This window comes from Phocoena phocoena, chromosome 3 (genome assembly GCF_963924675.1).
Source record: "Phocoena phocoena chromosome 3, mPhoPho1.1, whole genome shotgun sequence".
Taxonomy (NCBI): Eukaryota; Metazoa; Chordata; class Mammalia; order Artiodactyla; family Phocoenidae; genus Phocoena; species Phocoena phocoena.
In genome coordinates this window covers 48,753,982-48,767,137 of record NC_089221.1, presented here as the reverse complement: position 1 = coordinate 48,767,137, position 13,156 = coordinate 48,753,982, and positions in this window count along the sequence as shown.

The following is a 13,156-nucleotide window of genomic DNA, read 5'->3' as shown; positions in this document are numbered from 1 at the left end:
TGCTAGCCGAAAGAGGAACACGTGCCACCTTATGAACTGCAGCCTCTCCTAAAAGTTCAAGACAAATGTCCTTAGCAGCAGGCAGGATTAACTCTTCACCAATAGTAAAGGGCTTCTTAGCTTTAGCAATGCGGTTAGCCACTAAGAATGATGCTCTCAGTGCAGACGCATTTGATGAAGTTGTGGCCTTCAATAATTGCTTCTGTTCTTCCGGTCCTTCTTTTTCTTCTGAAAAACTCCAAAGGCTTGTCTTTTAATGCAGCGTGCTTGGTCTCCATGTGGTAAAGCAGTTTTGAAGATTTCATGGCTTCGTTGGCTAGCCAGTGGCCACATATTACCCAAAGCAAGCTTGGAGAGTGTAAATCACCTGTTGCAATGAACCCGTAATTTAAGTAGCACTCTTGGTATTTTCTTTTAAATGCAGCTTTCTTTTTGTGGGCAGTCTTAGATTCTTCTCCTGTCTCATCACTGCGTCTTTCCCCCTTTTCAAAAAAGCTCTCCAGTGACGTTTGCTTTTTACTTATTTTGGCTAGGGTTAGCTTGTGGGCTTACCAAAACTGTGACTGAGACAAGTGTGCAGTGAGGGAAAGAGGCGAGGATGGAAGTGGTAAATAGAATAACGGGCGGGCCACGCGCAGACTAAAATAAGTGTCGGATCCTGACTTAACGCCTGCCACCAGCTGCAGCTGTACAACTGAAGTACATCAACTCACTTGCCACTGTAAAGCCTGCCACCAGATGCACCTTAATTGTCACTTGTCACTCACTGATAGGGTTTTGATCTGAGTCTGCAAGTAGTTGATTATGGTCTCTGTGCAGTCAAACCTCTCTGCTGATGATAATCTGTGTCTGCAGCCGCTCCCCAGCTCTAACATCACTACCTCAGCCCTACCTCAGATCATCAGGCGTTAGATTCTCATAAGGAGCTCGCAACCTAGATCCCTCACATGTGCAGTTCCCAGTAGGGTTCGAGCTCCAATGAGAATCTAATGTCACCACTGATCTGACAGGAGGTGGAGCTCACGCGGTAATGTGAGCAATGCGGAGCGGCTGTAAATACAGATGAAGCTTTGCTCACTCCCCTGCTGCTCGCCTCCTGCTGTGCAGCCTGGTGCCAGTACTGGTCCGTGGCCCGAGGGTTGGGGACCCCTGCTCTAAACTGTCCCTAAGGTTAATGTTTCTCTAGCCAGAATCTGTGCATCTCCCTTCTATGGACAAGTATTCACTGTCATGGTGAACCAGAGTCTTACATTCAAACAGAGGTCACAAGCTGACATTAGAGAGGAAATATGACCATAATCAACTTACTGTGATTTCTTCTCCAATGACCTTATCAAACACGCTACTAGAGAACTGTTTGACTGTTCTTCAAGGGGTTTGTTCACTGAGACAGATCCTTTGTCCTTATTTTCCTCTATACTCTCAAACGACATCACACATGAGACAGTGTTCACAGAAGACATCTTTAAAAATCAATTCAAGTGTTGAAATTTAGTTCTACTCTCATCATCTAGGGTAGAACTAAATGAAGGGACCTGTTGATCTAGAAGCTAGCTCTTTGGATATATACAACCAACAGAATTATTTCTGGATTTCCCATTATGTTAGTATTGGGTGGGCCAAAAAATGCCTTCGGTTTTTTAAGTAAAAATAAAAGACACATTTTTCCTTTTCACCAAGAACTTTATTGAACAACGTATTCACCCTTTTGTTCCACTACCTTCTGCGACTTTTCAGGCAACTTCATAATTCCATCTTTGCAAAACTTTTTATCATTTTGAGCAAAGAACCGTTCCAAGTGCCTTTTACAGTCTTCCAGCGAATTGAATTTTTTTCCATTAAGAGAATTTTGTAAAGACCGAAATAAATGGAAATCTGAAGGTGCGATGTCTGGTGAATATGGCAGATGAATCAGAGCTTCCCAGCCAAGCTGTTACAGTTTTTGCCTGGTCATCAAAGAAACCTGTGGCCTTGCGTTATTCTGATGGAAGATTATGCGTTTTCTGTTGACTAATTCCAGACGCTTTTCATTGACTGCCACTTTCAGTTGGTCTAATTGGGAGCAGTACTTGTTGGAATTAATCCTTTGGTTTCTAGAAGGAGCTCATAATAGAGGACACCCTTCCAATCCCACCATATACACAACATCACCTTCTTTGGATGAAGACCGGCCCTTGGTGTGGTTGGTGGTGGTTCATTTCACTTGCCCCACCATCTCTTCCGTCCCACATTGTTATACAATATCCACTTTTCATCGCCTGTCACAATTTGTTTTAAAAACGGAATGTTTTCATTATGCTTCAGTAGAGAATCGCATGCAGAAACATGCTCAAGAAGGGTTTTTTTGCTTAACTTATGTGGAACCCAAACACCAAAGCGATTCATATAACCAAGCTGGTGCAAATGATTTTCAATGCTTGATTTGGATATTTTGAGTATGTAGGGTATCTCCCGCGTGGTATAACATTGATTTTCTCAATTATTGTTTTGACTTGATCGCTATCAACTTCAACTGGTCTACCCGACCATGGAGCATCGTCCAGCTAGAAATCTCCAGCACAAAACTTCGCAAACCACTTTAGACACATTCGATCAGTCACGGCACCTTCTCCACACACTGCACAAATCGTTTTTAGCGTTTCAGTTGTTTTTACCTTTCTTGAAATAACAAAGCATAATATTCCAAAAATGTTATTTTTTTCTTCTATCTTCAATATTAAAATGGCTACACAAAAATTCACCAATTTTGATGCCTTTTTTTAAATGCACACTGATATGACAGCTGTCACATACAATCTAACAAAATTGTTTCGAATGAAGTTAAAGACAACTAAGTGCTACTAGAGTCATCTTACAGAAAAAAACCAAATGAACCTTTTGGTCCACCCAATAATTGAAGCTGGGTTACTCTTGTCACCTGACTCTCCAGTCAGTGCAGACAGAAGACAGTGCACACCCATGCTACCTCACAAACCTGATGGCATCAACTCCCACCTCTTCCCACCACTGCAGGAGGTTGATGCCTGTGTCATCATTTGTCTCATGCCATTCTGGCCACCTGTGCTCCTTGCTATTTCACAGGGGCTGGAAGCCCGCAAACAATATTACAACATTTCTCAGGTCCATTCCCTCTCCGCTAGGTCCTGCCAGTGGCAGGCACTGGAGGAGACTAAAAGGAGGGAAGAAGGGAAAAGGTATCTTTTTGTTCTTTCTGCTTCTGGTATCATCAGTGAAGTAGAAGTAACAGGCAAGGGGTAACTCCTGCGTTCCTGGGCAGTAGTGGCAGAGGCTTTGGCAGCTCAGTGCCCATGAGCTCTGGCCCTGCAGCAGCACTGTCAGGGTGGAGATATTCAGGTTCCCAAGCTCCTGTGGTATAAGTGAGAGCACAGGCTGCTGACATCCTGAGAGAGGTCAGCAGCAGCAGATATACCAGCAGTCTGGGAGTCCAGAAATCCTAAATTTGGGGTAACATCATATTCCTTCCTACAGCTATAGCCTAGGGGCAGTAATGACTTCCTACAATTCCTAATGCCTGGGTAACCTGGTTTTCCCCTTTCTTTCCCTCCTTTGGCCCTTCTGACACTTCTTGTCAAACAACCAAATACCTGCATTGAATTTCTTCTGTTTGCCATAGCTAGAGTAGTTTTTATTTTCCTTAATAGACGCTGCTACTCAGTAGTCCAAGCACCTACCAAAAACACTGTTCATTGCCTACAAACTGCCCGTTCCCCATCTTCATATAAATGGAAATAATTTTGATCAGATCAGCAAGGTTCCCAGATAAACACCCACTTTCCCAGTCTCCTTTGTAGCAAGGGGTGACCATGGTTCATTTTAACCAATGAAATACAAGAAGTCTTCTGGGAACTCAGAGAAGGTTTTTGCTTTCCTGATAAAATGAAATAGATGGGACCAATGCTACCTCTTCCACTCTCCTTCCTGCTTTGAGTGTAGATGTGATGTTTGGACCTGCAGCAGTCCTCTTGCACCCATGAGTCAACAAACATGAGGACAAAAGGCAATTCTCTAGGGATGATGTAGTAGAAAGATAGAAAAAGCCTGAGTCCATGGCATTGTGAGCAGCTAAATCAACCCCAGCAGCCACTGTTAAAAGCCCTAGAGTTCATGCGCTAGCCCCATCCTATGACAATCTTGAGTTCTGGAACTTTCTTTGTAAGTGCCAGTTCTTTTCAATAACTCCTGCTTTAATTTGACCACATAGGAACACTGGAAAAAGAGTTTCCAGCTCCTGCTTAGCTCAGTTTGCCTATACACTCAAACGGGGCCTCTTCAAAAAGGAAAAGGGGAAAGATTCAGAAAACAAAAAATTAGCATTCCCACAAACGGGAGCAAGTGAGAAGGTGTGCCTGGGCAGAAATCTGCCAGGAGCAGCCCACGCAGTATTTGACCTTCCTCGTCTCATTTTGAATTGCCCTTTATAAAAGCTCACCACACAATTCTCATTAGCGTCTCTGAGATAAGCTGGAGTAGGTCAGAGGCAGATTATTTGGGTCATGGCCAATAATATGGTATCACAAATCTTTTCCTCTCACCCTACTATTTTCCTTTTCTTTTTTACCCAAGTTGGCTCTGAAGCCCATCTTCCTGGAGAGGCGAGCTGGTGATCCCTTCTGACCACGGTTTCTATCGGCAGCAGGTCTAGTTCGGTCAGTACCCAGTACTGCTGAGTCTCTCTCCCTGGGAGACGCCCGCTGCCTGGCCATGCTTTAATTAAGTGGACATCTCATTCCTGCGGACATTGTGCAGCTGCTGTATTTTGCTCGTATCTTGGAGCCAAATTAGAATTTTTAAATGCTTAGCTTTTATTTGATGAGTTCCCTGATCTCTTGTAAGAACTGTACCCCTTATCCCCCTTTCACAGCCCCACTAGCCACAGGTCTTTAGGAAGGGTGCCAAGGGCAAGGGGGAGGGGTCCCTCCCTTGAACTGGCCCCGTCATGTGCATACGCCTTGTTAATGAGCACCCTATTTGTGAAGAAAGGGAGGGAATGAGGAGAAACCTCGTTTCTCTCCTTCAGTTTGTTTTTTAATCAAATCAAATTCTTAATTACATTGGGCTGGAATGAAATTATGCCTCTGAAGAGCTTCCAGATGGAACTAGGAAAGTGGCTTCAGCTGAACTCTGCAGCCATTTTGGTCAGTAAAAAATGTTTGCTCCTGAAGGGGCTGCCAGGCTGGTGGTTCTGCTCTGAGGGACAAAGGGCACTTCTGTTTGCTCTCCCCTTCCAGGTATTGCTTAGGGACTTCTCACCTGGCTGGGGTAGGAGACTTCTAAGCTCGGGGGTTTCCTAACAGGTCCACTGGATGGGGACTCAGATATATCATCAGACAGGCAGGGGGACCAAATGCTGACCTCCCCTCACTGGCTATGTGATACTAGGCAGTGCACCACCTCTCTGTGCCTCAGTTTCCTCAAGAGACCTCTCTTATCTCACAAGATCATTGTGAAGATTGTCATATGGTTTGTGCATAGCGTTTATTTCCTTCTCTTTCCTTGTTCTCCACCTATTTCCTCCGAGAAAGGCTGCCCAACACAACTGAAGTCTAAGATGCTGCTCTTCACAAGGAACCTCTGGCTCATGAGTCATTGTTTTCAGGAATGCATGAAACGGGCGGACACACAAGAAGGCCAGTTATCCTTCAGAGAAAAAGAGATCAGATTTGTGGTCACCAGAGTTGGAAGGTGGGGGGAAGGGGAATTGGATGAAGGTAGGCAAAAGGTACAAACTTCCGGTTACAACATAAATAAGTACTAGGGATGTAACGTACAGCATGATAAATATAATTCACACTGCTGTATGTTATAAATGGAAGTTGTTGAGAGAGTAAATCCTAACAGTTCTCATCACAAGAAAAAGAAACGTTATTTCTTTTACTTTGTTTGAGAAGATGGACGTTCACTAAATGTACTGTGCTGATCACTTCATCGTGCTGTACACCTTATGTTTATACAGTGCTATATGTCAACTGTATCTCAACAAAACTGGAAGGAAAAAGAAAGCGTACAACTCAAAAGGAAGAATGCCAATTATCTTAATGAAATTCAGCTCTTCATTCCCAACCTGGCCCCAACACCACACGTCCGGGAGTTCTCCTCTCCGTAACCTTATGATGGGCCTTCTATCATCTGAGCGTTCTGCCTCCTCTCTCCGGATGCACTGTCTTTGTCTATCCAACACCATCTCCCAGAATTTCACTTTGAATTAAGAATTTAATTTAAATTAAGCAAACCCAATCCACCTAAAGGAAGACAACCGACAACGTAGCCTTTGGGGACACAGGAATGATGCTCAGGAATTTCTCCTGGCCCTGTCCTGAGCCCACTGGGCAGGTGGAGGGGAGAGAAGGCAGGAGGAGAGCAGACCTGGTTATGCGGGGCAGAGAAAACTCATATTTTAACCACTGGCTCCCTGGATGTGAGGAATTAACCACCTAATCCAAAGTGGAGAACGTGTGGCCCAGCTACATGATCAGGTACACCCAACACGCAACGGAGATCAGCAAGCAGGGAAGATGGCCCGCCACCTGTTGTCGAAACCTGCAGAGCAGAGCAGCAAATGCATTGGCTCTCAAATAGGTCATTCTGTTTCCACAGGACATGCCACCAGGAAGCCTATTTAGTACTCCTACAGGGGATTTGCATTGGGATAAACTTTTATGACTGCTCCTTTTAGATTTTTCCCGGGGGCTTAAACCAAACTACCCTGAAGTGGCTCAACTGTTCCTCAGGCCAGGGGCTGTCACCAAGAGGAGCTGAAGTCAGAGGCAGCTCCATTTTCTCAGGAAAAACAAGACATTCAGCTCTTTCCCTTTTTCCACCATCTTCTTCACTCTCCAGCTCTGAGTGGAAATGAAACATTATGAAATATGCTTCTTAATCAAACATCATGGAAATTCCTGCTGAGATAGCATTGTACGCAGAGTGGAGCTGCTCTTTCGGCAGCTATTAATTCGGGGGGTTAATTCACTGATATTAAAAACAGTGTGTATGTATGAGTTCTCGCATTTCAAAAGTTCCAAAATTGTTTCCAGAGTGTTGCAGCAGATGCTGCAGAATGGCGTACTTGATACTCAATCCCAACTACCTTTTTTCTTACCTTTCTCTAACATACAGACTGAAAAGCAGAATACTCCATTTTCCTAGCCATCTTCCAGCCAGGAAAGGCCATGTCCTGGCCACGGAGATATACATGGAAGCCACAGGGAAGCACTTCCCCTACCAAACAAAATGATAATGTCTCTCAAGAAGACCACTTTTGGCATTCCCCCTTCTTCCTGCCTGGAAGCAGTCTTGCAAACAGGAAGCTCAAAGCCACATGCTAAGAATGATGGGACCAAAAGAGACAAAGGAACTGACAGCATTCTGGAGCAGCTATACCAGCCCTGGGCTGCCCACCTCCAACTTATTATATGAAGGTAAAACAGCCCAACTCAGTAGCTGAAGTCTCTCAGAGTTGAGTTTTCTGTAGTTTGTAACAAAACTGATTCCTAAATTATACAAGTATGATCCTACAGAGATAAGAAAGATTCAGCATATTTCTTTTTTTTGGACCCTAAGTAATCACAGATTAAAGGGTTTGCACTTGTTTTGGTGAGATGGCGAAAGGAGCAAAGAGGAAAAGTTCAAAATTACCCACCGGCTCTCAAACCGGTGTTAGAACAGCTGATGCTGTGTTGCTTGAGTTACAGACCTCCCGTTCCTTTGTATTGGGGGATTTCTCAAAATTTGATATTTAGAAAACTGGATGAGACTCAAGTCTCCTGACATCAAAACATAAATGGTTTCACTTCTCAAACATTTCAGTTGAATGTTTGCCAAAGTTTTTATCTCAGGGAAACTATTTGCTAAGGTTCTAATATTATGTAAAATACTGAAGCAAGGCTTCCCCCAGGGGATTATATTACTATTTAGTTTTATATTTCTTCTGATGCCTCCAATAAATCATGAACTTCTTCAGAGATGTCAGAGGGCAGGCTGTCTCTCCGACTGCAAATGACAAGCCATGAATAATGCACACAGGTCTCACAGAGAGGCTCCCAAAGCCACAGCCTGTTGCCTTTGGGCTCTGGTCAGACAATCCACTTCAGTGGAGCCTGGTTTCTGCCTGGTGTCAGGTGAGCTATGCACTGGCCAATCACTAGGAATCCCTGGCCATGGGCCACAGCTCGGAGTACATGATTCCTGGGGTCAGGCAAACCACTGGGGAATCTGGAGTACCAAGAGGGAGCTGCAACTCCCAAAAGAACAAAACTAGAAAACTCCAGGGAAAGCAGCCAGTGTTCTGATCTTCTCAACTAGACTAAAAACTCCTCGAGGGCAGTCCTGGTTCCCTACAATGCCTAAAGAAGTGCCTGGATCTTAAGGGTGACCTAATAAATATTGTATGGAAGGATGGACATATGGATGTATAGACAGATAGATGGACAGACTACCATAGGAAAATTGGCAGAAATAAGACAACCAGTATGTAAAATCATATAGACGGTGATAAATAAAACCTTATTCATCAAATATCAGGACAGGAGGAACTTCATGACAATGGCGAGTGGAGAAGGAAGCAAGTATGACATTATTTACATTGCAAAGAAGGAAGCTTCGAGAGCCCACACACTGGAAGGTGAGGCAGGCTGTATATATAAGTGACTTATTACCTACTCCCATGTTCCCTATGCTAGTAATTTCATCATCCCTGCTCCCTCCTCATTTTCCACTGAATTCCCAAAGGAACAGTGTTTACTTGCCATCTACACAAATAAATCTGGTTTTCCTCTTAGCCAGCCTTCTGAATCTGCTTTCAAGTATCTCATTAACAGTCTCCAAATTGCAGTATCCAATATCTTTGTCTAATTCATCATCTTCCCCGACTATGTGGAGTTTTGACCCTTCTGACCATTCTTTATATTCCCCTGCATTCTCCTTTCTTGATTTCCAAATCTCTGTACTCTTACTCCTTTTTTTTTTTTTTTTTTTTTGCGGTACGCGGTCCTCTCAGTGTTGTGGCCTCTACCGCTGCAGAGCATAGGCTCCGGACGCGCAGGCTCAGCGGCCACGGCTCACGGGCCCAGCCGCTCCGCGGCACGTGCGATCCTCCCACATCGGGGCACGAACCCACGTGCCCTGCATCGGCAGGCGGACTCTCAACCACTGCGCCACCAGGGAAGCCCATGTACTCTTACTCCTTGATGGACCCAATCCTTATTCTGAATTTCTTCTTCTTTTTCTGCTGCCTCCTCTGAGCTCACTCTTTCCTAACCAGTAAGTTTTTGTCACATTCTGTCTTTATCCTCTTCTCATGCTACCCTCCCCGGGTGACCACATTCTCACCTATGACTTCAAGTGTCCTCTGTTGGTAAATGACCCTACGTGATGTCTTTGGCCCTATGGACTAGACTGGACATCTCCATCCACCCATTAATTCATTAATCAAACATTTATAAAGACCTTGTCATGTATAAAGTTTGCTGCATGGGCTTCCCTGGTGGCGCAGTGGTTGAGAGTCCGCCTGCCGATGCAGGGGACGCGGGTTCGTGCCCCGGTCCGGGAAGACCCCACATGCCGCGGAGCGGCTGGGCCCGTGAGCCATGGCCGCTGAGCCTGCGCGTCCGGAGCCTGTGCTCCGCAGCGGGAGAGGCCACAGCAGTGAGAGGCCCGCGTACCCCAAAAAAAAACAAAGTTTGCTGCACAAATTGGGGATACCAAGAAGCATATGACTTCCTTTAAGGGTATCAAAGTTTACAGGAGGAGACAGAAGTAAAATGATAATAATTGGGGTTAATAATTGTCATCAAAGAGAAGGGTCACCTAGGAGACCTCCCTGAGAAGGCGAAGTGGGGGTCAGCCCAGTGCACGTGATGGCAAAGGACATCCTAAGAGAGCAGGGCAAGGTATGAAGACTCATGAAGGCACACACTGGTCGACTAACACTTACTGGCTTCCTATCAAATGCCAGACACTGTGCTAGGTATTTTCACAAAATAATATTACACAGTGATTATTAAGTAACAAGCACTTTGCTAAGTGCTTTTCAAACAATATATCATTTAATCTTCAAAGAACCATAAAAGATAAATGTTATTACCTTCATTTTACAGATGAAGAAGCTGAAACCCATCTGTAACTTGAGCTCAGTGACTTGGGTAAGGCTTACAACTAGTAAGCAGCAGAGCCAGGGGCTTAGGGATGAATGGTTTAGCTCCATGAACAGAAACTCTTCCAGTTAGCTTAAGTAAAAGCAGACGACTTATGAGGTAGCTGGGATGTCTCCAAGAACCCTAGGATGAAAGCTACAGTCAGCCTCACAAAGAGCTGGAATTGGGCCTGGAGAACCATCAGATCAAGGCAGCTACTTTCTCTCTCCTTCCTTCATCAGACTGTCTCTGCTCCACCCACTGCTGCTCCTCTCTCACTGACTGCTGCACCATCCTGCCCCTCTCTGCATTTACAGACTGGCTCTCTCTTCTTGCTCATCATGGTCCATGGTACCGAGGCTCCAAAGTGGCATCCTTATGCCCCCTGACTACAGCATCTACAGGTGCAGTACCCACAAAGACTCATCATAGTCATGTCTATTAATTCCAAATTCTCATGAAAGAGATTCTGATTAGCTCAGGTTATATAGGGTAACCACTCCCGACCACATCAGCTGTAGCATGTAGAATAGGAAGTAGATTAGAAGAGGTACCAGACATGGCTGCAGAAGAGGTAATTCACAGAGAAAGGGGCATAGACTGGGCAGGCACACTCAAGAGTTGTCTTTTACAGGTGACATTCCATCCCAGGTGTTCTGACTTCAAGTCATGTTTTTAAACATGCAAGATAAAGCACTGTCCCACACTGTTTTATCTCAAACAAAACATATCCCAAATCAAGGTATACCCTTTAAATAAGCTCCTATTTCCTTATCTCAGTTAATGACTTAACATCAGCCTATTCCCCAGGCTTAACATTTCACAGTTAACCTCAATATCTCTCTTCCTTTGATACCCTACCCCTAACACTCTACCCTTACTATAATCAGTCTCCTGGGTTGGTCCATTTTCCATGCCAAAGGATCAGCCACTGTGGTTCAAAATACAACAGTGATACAAGGTCCAAGAGTAAAGCTGGTTGATGAGAGACTAAGTTATTTTGAACTGAATCAAGAAAACTGTCAGAACAATCGCTATTACTAGTGTAAAAAAAGAAAACTATTAGCAGACACAGAACAATCCGATGAGTAACTTTTGTAAGGTCAAGAGAAGGCATTGGATTTGGTCTATTCGTTAAACCTGGACTGATTAAACAACCGGCAAGGAGATGAAAGTTAAGAGTGGTGCCTGCTGGTAGAGGATAACTAGCTGAAGGCATGGTGAGCAGATGGAAAGGAACAAACCAAGATCAATCAGGCGTTCAACAAAACAAAAATGGCCGATTTTTTTTTTAGTTGAGATATAGGTGATGTATAACATTATATAAGTTATAGGTATACAACAGTGATTCACAATTTTTAAAGGTTATACTCCATTTATAGTTATTATAAAATATTGGCTATATTCCCTGTGTTGTACAATATATCCTTGTAGCCTATTTTATTTTATACATAATAGTTTGTTCTTCTTATTTCTCTACCTACTATCTTGCCCCACCTTCCCTCTCCCCACTGGTAACTGCTAGTTGTTCTCTATATCTGTGAGCCTGTTTCCTTTTTGTTATATTCACTAGTTTTATTTTTAGATTCCACATAAAAGTGATATCACACAGTATTTGTCTTTCTCTGTCTGACTTATTTCACTTTACATAATGCCCTCCGAGTCTATCCATGTTGTTGCACATGGCAAAATTTCATTCTTTTTTATGGATGGGTAGTATCCCATTGGGTATATGTATACCGCATCTTTATCTATTCATCTGTTGATGGACACTTAGGTTGCTTCCATATCTTGGCTATAAATAATGCTGCTATAAACACTGGGGTGCATCTTTTCAAATTAGTGTTTTCTTTTTTTTTTTTTTTGCATATACATCCAGGAATGGAATTGCTAGGTCATATGGTAATTCTATTTTTAGGTTTTTGAAAAACCTCCATACTGTTTTCCACAGTAGCTGTACCAAAAAATGGTCGATCTTGATTGATGTCTCCAGCAGTGTTCTGGTAAATGTTTAACTCCTGGCATTCAGGAGGAAAAAGCACTAAATTTACGCCAATTTCTGTGGTATAAATACTCCCACTGTGGCCAATTTCAAACTACCAACCAAATCTCACCGAATGAGGAATTAGAAAGAGATGCTTTCAACTGATTCCCTTGAGGCAGTAAGACCTGGTTCCAGCACACCACTGGATGTCTCCAACCTTCTTGATTTTCAGAATGTCTTAGAATTGGGGGAGCTTCAATTCACCCATATAAGAACCCCTTGGAATGAAGGGGTTCACTTCACTTCAGCCAAGTAAACTGACCCTACAGTCTATTAGTTTAAAGACAAAGAAAAAACCACCCTTTTCAAGGATCAAGCATCTTTCCAAGCTTGCCATAAATCAATTTGTAATCTAGTATACATTATAGGAAACATATAAGACAGACTTTGAAAAGGGTTCTTGAAGAACAGAGGAACAGAGGAAAAGAAATCCTTGTTGACACAAGAGTTGGAATTTGATCTGAATTTGGTAGATGGGTAGCACAGGAGGAGAAGAGGCAATTCCAGGCAGCAGGACTAGATTGAGACTTAGGTGGGGAGGAAAGGTGTGTTTGGGAACAGTATAGTCAGAAATAGCAGACGGAATGGAAGGAGAGCAATAGACTTAAGAGACTTCAGTGATGTAAAGAGGTAACTGATAAAGATTATAATGGGGGATTTAAAAAACTGCAAACATTTATAGTAGAAGTGATTATCCATGTGGGGTACAGGTAGGAGCTTGACAGAATAGGACAGAGGTGGGAGCAAAAATATGTACCACATCATTTTTTATGTTCCTGCATTCTGAACGATATAAATGTATTTCATTTTCTAAAATTAAATTTAAAATTCAAAATAAATTTACAAAGATAAAGTGTGAGCAGAAATGTCTAATCAAGTGTTCCGTGATGATTCAAAAGAGCTGAAGATGGATCTGAAACATCTCCAGATGTGGAACTTCCCCACACCCTGAATCATCAAGGCC